Genomic DNA, 7500 nt, shown 5'->3' on the forward strand with positions numbered 1-7500 from the left:
CTTTAAGTTTCATAGTGATGGATTCTATTGCCCAACGAAGGGTAGTTGTCCTCTTCTGATTTTAAAAACGAATTTCTGTCTCATAAGTGGTCATCGGATGGCATTCTTTTTCCTGTGAATTTGTTTGGATATCCTCTCATAGCCAAACGAGACTTCAGTTTACGTTTACGTTTTCTTGGATTGTTCGGCATTATTGAGTTGACCATCAGTAACGACTCATGCCCTCATGTCCTCCATCTTTACAAAGCGGACCAGCTACTGTTTTTGGTATAATTTCATCTTTTTCCCGCATTCTCGTTATCATTGAGTCGTCGTTAATTGCTTAATCTCTCTTTACTTCGACGCCAACGAGGACCAGCTGATTGAAATTTAACGAATGCGAAATGTTGCAATTCTGGGGCCCTTTTCTTCACAATCATTTTACTTTTAGTTATCTAAAAAGCATTTTAAAAGACCATCTTAAGTAAATCAAGTGGTTCACACGTTACGTCATCGCCTACACTTGGTGGACTGAAACAAAAGATCTCTCATTAGCTTCTTTAGTTCGTCCACATGCATACGTACACCATTATCAAATTGAATTCGGTCTCAAAGAGACGACGACGCTCTCGGCACCGCAAAGGACACTTCAAAATGTGACTTTGCGCTATCATGATCATGAATTCTTCGCAGTTATTTCGTCCTTTTCACGTAGTCCAGTAAGAGCGAATTATCCAGTATTAACAAGATTACAAACGTTTTTAAAGTAAACATAGAAAACGGAAGGATCAGTGTTGTATGCTGACGTGTCGTCGAAAGCCTAAATTTGGTTGTTTTCCAAAACACACAATGATATTACATTTCTTTCTGGCGTTGTCGTTGCCCTAATATATTGTTTCGCATACTCACGGCTAAGAAATGTGTGCTGCACAAGCAGCACGATTATTTTTCATATTTGACCGAGATTACAGTTGTTGTTTTATGGCGTTGTTGTTGTCTATAGCCCCACTCGCCGTCTTTCTCTAGTCTTGAAAGAAATATGTTTGCGTTGCTTTTCTGGCAAAAGCGAATCATGCTCGACGAAAACATTGAGCCCCGTAACTCACCGTCTACCTTTAAAAGTAGCAGAATTACTACCAAAAATCTTACCAGATAGAGTAAGGGCTTTCCTTGCGTAAACAGCTCCCTTTTTAAAATGAAACAGCCTAAGAGATAAGAAATCACTTGAATATTTCCATCGGAAGGAAAAGAATTGTTAAATTGCATTCGGAGGTAAATAAAATACCGCCTGAACAATCGGATTTGCCAGAAATCATTCTTGTCACCGTCTTCCTTGTAAAATCACTTTTCTTAAAAACACCCTGCAGGCGAATTTCTGCCAACGTTATTTTTTTTCTTAACGTAAGTCAAAACAAATAAACTCCCAAGACTAGAAATGGAACCAAAGGAAGTTCAAGGCAAAATGCTCGTTTAAATTGTCGACTTTGTATCCTGTCTTGTCCGCAAAAGATGCAATAAAACGGACTACGTTTGAAATTTTCTTTTACATGAATCCTTAGGGCATGTACAACTTAGCAAACTTGTGTACCTTTTAAATACAGGATATTACGTTTTCAAAATACCTGCTGATAATTCAAGCAACCAAACTCGAGACTCACAGTGAATGTTTTTCTAAAAAATCAACATCCACTGCTTAAGTAGACTCGATTTCCATCCAGTGCAGTTAACATCCCCTTCCCAACGAAAGGCATTTGTCCGTGACGTAGCACCAGTCGCAATTGTATTTTGTATTCAGCCAATTGTATTTTGTACTTGGCAGGTAGACGACTTTCTGAGTGGTGAAAAATTCAATTGGCTGGACAAGTGATCCAGCCGTGGTATGCGCAGAGGAACGCGTCGCACAAAACGGCTGGTCAATCCAGCCTACTGCTTAAGATGAAAGACAGGAAAGCAAAGGTATTTAAGGGATTGAAAGAAAATACCGTATTCATATTTGGGCTCAGTTCCAGCTAACAAGATAATGATAATAAAACTCTTGCAGTTCCGGAGAAATAGGCAAGTCAGTGCGAAAGCTTACCCAGCGGCCGCAAAGGAACCCTGTGAAGATATTGTCATTTGCCGGCGCAGGAAACAAACGTATTTTTCAACAAATTCGAGACACGTGCATATTCCTCGCTTGCGAGGGCATACTGTACTGGATGTTTTACCTTAAACGTGTGCTAAAGCGGCAGCAGCAAGTCAGCCTGTTAGACCATTTTAAGTGGCGTTTTAAGTGGCTGCATCATTTTTGCTATTTGTTGCCGGTTTGGCTGTTTGGGGTGGCTGCTTGCTCATATTAACTTAGCTCTTACTTCAGGAAGCCAGCTCCCTCCTTCATCAGTTTTATCCCTTCATATTGTTGGTGTTGTCCAATTGCCAATGCTTCCTTCCTCAATCATGCTGCACGACGATGTCCTTTTCTATCCTTTTAAAGGGAAGTAAAAAGACTTTTAATTTGTCCACGGTTTTTTAAACCTCCGAGTGTCGTTCTAAATGTCTGTTTTTTTTTTTGTTAAACATTAGAGAGATTTATCATCACGTTTACTTGAAACAGCAAACGTTGGCTTGCCGTTTCACGTTTCACGCGAAACAGAGAGAAGGTTTTGACTTTAGCTTCGCCTGACCCACGGAAACTCGAGTATGTATTTATAGTTACCAAAAAGCAAAAGCAATAACTCGGTGTCTTGAAGCTATATAAAATGAAACTCCTTACCCGTCAAATTTTGAGAGTTTCGATGAACCTGTTTTATCGGTCAACAGAGAGTCAACGTGAGTTCATAAAGAAAATTGCGTGGCAAGGAATCAGTTATGAACGATCCATAACCATGAAACCTAATTTTTTCTCCTTTGGCATACCGGAAATTGGTTTTGGGGTATTCTTTTTCCGAAAACAACTTCTTATATAGAAGAAACGAGAAGAAAATTTTACGTATACGGCAAACGTGGAAAATGCCTACTTTCATATAGAAACTGCAAGCGGCAGCCGGCAAACGTAGAAATGAACGAAATTATATATGAGATGAATTATATTCTGAACTGCGGATATGAAATCAAGTATCCGCACAGTTATGGGCGCAATTTAAGCAATTGCGTAGTGAAGCCTGAAAAATTCAGGACTTCAACGGGGTTTGAACCCGTGACCTCGCGATACCGGTGCGACGCTCTAACCAACTGAGCTATGAAGTCACTGACTTCTTATATATCATTTCGTTCATTGATTCATTGCTCACGGGAAAATTAGAATCCACAAATGACCAGCTCCCAACGTCAGTAGCTTCATAGCTCAGATGGTTAGATCTTCTCTACGCAATTGCTTAAGTTGCGTCCATAACTGCGAGGATCATAGCTTTACTTGAAAACGTAGAAATGGCGGGAAAATCATGGTAGCGTGGTCACTTTATAACCGTTCGCGTTTCAGGTAAACGCTTTGCTAAATCTCTCTATTGACCGCGTAGAAGGCGTGGAATGTTCCTTGAACATTTCTCCTATACACTCTTGCCGCCTTGCCGCTGTAACTTTGTAAGTTTTATAGCATGCAGAATATCGTAAAGCTGAACCTTCCCCCAGTTGTTTTCCAGTAAATTAAATTGTTTTCCTTTCGGTTTTCTCTTGTTTCTCAGAGCTGGCCTTCTGCATTGAACGCATTTGGAATAAGCGAATAAGGGTTTAAGTCTATAATATTCCGGAAGGACACATCTAGCAAATTCCTTACCTCTTGTGACACTGATCAAAGAAGTGGACATTTAACGGAGGGTGTCATTTGCTTACTAGCTCCAATTTTCCGGCCTAAAAAAACGTTTGACAGGAAACAATATAACAATAGGATAACAAATGAGTGATCAATTAAATGTCCTTTTCGAGTCTTTTTTGCCAAGACGTGAAACACCGACAACGGTTACCGTGAAAGAAGGGGGAAGAAATGCTTACGACCGCCAAAAAAATTAACATGGCTTACGCATCTTGGGCTTCATTATTAGTAGACCATAAAATACATGATTTGATTAAAGGACCGGCACAGAGACTACAAGAGGGTAAAAAGGGAGACTCTTCGATATGTACGAAGAGACGTTTTGTGGAGGATAAAGCTTGCTTTGTGATGCTGCCAATGGAGCTCAACGAGGATAGATAGGCAACATGGAGTTTCATGACAGTTTCTCGTCCAAAATGATTCCCAAGAAAACAGGTCATGGGTTCGAATCCCGCTTTGAATTCGCCTGAAATGATTAGGTGTCTATAAGGGCCGATTTACACGATACGATTTTGTCGCTCGCGACAAGCTCACGACAGGCCTACGACATGACTTACGATTGTCGCAGCGTTTTAAAACATGTTTTAAAATGCTACGACATTTTTTCTGACGTACACAACAATCGTAAATCATGTCGTGGGCCTGTCGTAAGCCGTTATCGCATGCGACAAAGTCGTACCGTGTAAATCGGCCCTGAGAGACATTAATTGCTTACAATTGTCTAGATAAGTGCGAGGATTACCTCTTTCTTTCGGCTATAGCCCGCACTAAAAAAAAAAAAAAAACGTGAAAAAAATCTTTTTCATTATGCATTGGTCATTTCATCCAGTAAGTCATTGTTTAATCTAGTTATCCTTCTTCGATACGTAAACGTACCATAAAGTGTTCAAAAGCGGATTGAACGAAACTTGTTCGGAAAAAAAGTGCCATGACAAGATATTGAGTAGATTACAGAGGGTCGTGAGTTCACATGTCATCTGAATCCCCGAAAAAGGTCGAAAATGTTCAGAAAATCCAATCGACTTTTCCAACTGTTCCCACTGGGCTTTTAGGAGTGAATTTGATGCAAATACTTATCCTGATGTTGAATTTCTAACATTACCCACTTGGGTGGTTAGTTGGTTCCATTCAATGTGATTGCGAGATGCAGCAATGGGTCGTTTTGACTAATCTGGCTTAGTGCTGTAGTCTGAGTGAAAGACCCACATTTCGCCTTTGCTAACTCTAGCGTCCGACAATAGCTTAGTGGTTAGAACATCTGACTAGATCACGGAGGGTCGTGCTTTCAACTTACTCCTTCTGGATCATTTCATTCAAAGTCGAGAGTCCATAACTTCTCATGCGGTTGAATTTTTATCATCATTCACTTGGGCAAGTCTCATTGCTTCAAATCATAGTGCAACTTCATCTTGCTTTAACCAGATGAGGACCACAACACATTTCTTAGTTCAGTGGAATGCACATAATTAGATGCACGCTCAATTTTGACATCGGACACGATCGCTACCTATTTTCAACAACAAGGTAAGGTAAGGGTAAAGGTTAGTGTTGGTTTTAGCTTTGGGTAAATGCAGCAGTTAATCTGTACTTAAAGTGTCTGTATCCCGTGACACGAGTGATGTTAAGGTTGGGGACAAGAGCAAGGGGACACTTCGTGACGCTTATTGAAATCCGTGTGCATCTAATTATGTGCATTTCTGGACATCGGACATAAGTGGACAGTTCTGGTCTGAAGATCAAACAAGGTCCAAAAACACCCTGACTAACGTCTGCCTTGGACTCATTGTTGAGTAGTATATGCCGATCTGTGGGTTATGCGACGGTTGGATCTGGAGATATCGAGTGGATCGATCCACATCATTAGTCCCTAAACCTTAAACCCTAATGCTAACGAACTAACCCAGTAGCGCTTCAAGATTTCTTACCGATAAAAGGACTCACCAAGTCATTTACAAGAGAATTGCCACCATGAATTCTCATGACCTGCCGGGGCGGATTCAGAAATTCCAGAAAGAGGTGACTGAAGAAAATGGAGCGAGAGTGCACCCCTCTACCTCCCCCCTCCCCCCTCTCCCCACGCACACACGCACACATGCCCTCTAGCATACAATGACATTAAATGGAAGGAAAATAAGGCTTTCTGGAGCAAAAAGATCAAATGCTCATTGGAACAGATAGGATTAGGAGACCTCTGGATGAAAGCACACTATGTAGACATAGGAATTGTAAACATTATCAGGCAACGACTCAAGGATATCGAACTACAAAGATGGCTAAGTGAAATAAATAACGACACCAAAAAAGATGCTAACCAAAGCAACAAAATGAGAACCTACCGGTAATTCAAAACGATAGACAATTACAAATGTGAAGACTACCTACATCAGGTCACCAATACACGACACAGAATAGCCCTAACAAAACTGCGACTTAGCAACCACAAATTAGCCATAGAGACAGGATGTTATTCGAAACCGCTCAAGAAACCTGCGGATAGAATTTGCCCAATTTGTAAAATAGAAATGGAGGACGAATACCATTTTCTAAATATATGCCCTCAGTGATTATCAGGAAAAAGGACTTTCGTTACTAGACTATTTGGAAAAAGAATATAGAATAAAAATAAGAAGAATGTCACCTAATAAAATATTCATGTTTCTGATAAACCTCCCTAGCGGAAATGTTAAAATACAAAAAATAATAGCAAAACATATATTCGAATGCTTTGAAAAAAGGAAAGGGGAAGACGGATAAAAGTAAATACTTCAGGACTTAATTAATTAATTACCTTTTAGCCATGTATATTTTTGTTGTTTGTAATTGTTAGTTATTTGGAAATTGTGGTCGATATACTATTTATTGTATAAGACTCCAAATAAGCATAAAAACATGTCTGTCTGTCCGGTTGAATGATTAATAAGCAATAAAGCCCTCTATCCGAACAATTCACGTTCGTGTTGTACATCTACCAGGGCAAAATGCATTTCAAATAAGAAAATCTCTCAAACTGAACTAATCATTATCTAAAGTAAAACCGCCTGATGCAAACTGTAGCACTTGAAAGTTGGTTGGGTACAAAAGCTCCTTAAATACAGGGGAAAAGCCCCCGCCCCTAAATCCGCCCCAGTCGTGTCGGTTTTGTTATCTGGTTACACTATTTCTCCCAAGTATCACAGATGAAAGCCATTTTACTTGGTAAGTTTTCTGCTATCCGACTCGCTTTGGGTTCATTTTATATTCACGTCACATTTAGCTATAAGAAAATTATCGTTGAGTTTTTGACCACTCTACAACAACTTCATCCTTTGAGAAAGGGATCAGACGGAACTGGAATAATAATTATGTTTTACCCGTTTGAATTAAGGATTAGGGTTAGGGCTTAGGGACGGGGATCTATCCACTCGTTCCTCATGATTCACCGATCCACAAGTCGCACAACCCCTCCCCCACCCAGTTAATATTTGTTGTCCAAAGCAAGCATGCTGCCAATTTTTATTATTTGATTACGAGACGAAAACACGTTTTGGTATAATTGCGTTTATTAAATTCTCATTCTCGGATAAGGCATTTCGCGTGTTCTGATTGGTTCACTCAATCTCGGTTATCAGCTCATATACATTAGTTTGACCTTGTATGGTAAATGATTGCGTTAAGCGTTGCTAAACTAAAAATTTTTCCGCCGAAAAGCAAAATTTCTCTTCTTTTCTCTTCTTTTTTGTGGAAACTTTGGCTCA

At 39.9% G+C, this 7500-nt stretch overlaps 1 protein-coding gene across 1 annotated transcript in view; it reads right to left on the minus strand.

Moving 5' to 3' along the window:
• The window catches only part of LOC137993636 (cannabinoid receptor 1-like), a 20666-nt gene extending 19524 nt beyond the window's left edge, over nucleotides 1-1142 (minus strand). The window contains exon 1 of the mRNA XM_068839597.1: nucleotides 1129-1142. The gene's annotated coding sequence lies outside the window, so the exon portion shown is untranslated. The remainder of the gene's footprint in view (nucleotides 1-1128) is intronic.
• Nucleotides 1143-7500: the final 6358 nt, after the last annotated feature.

The sequence above is a fragment of the Montipora foliosa genome, chromosome 2 (genome assembly GCF_036669935.1).
Source record: "Montipora foliosa isolate CH-2021 chromosome 2, ASM3666993v2, whole genome shotgun sequence".
Classification (NCBI taxonomy): Eukaryota; Metazoa; Cnidaria; class Anthozoa; order Scleractinia; family Acroporidae; genus Montipora; species Montipora foliosa.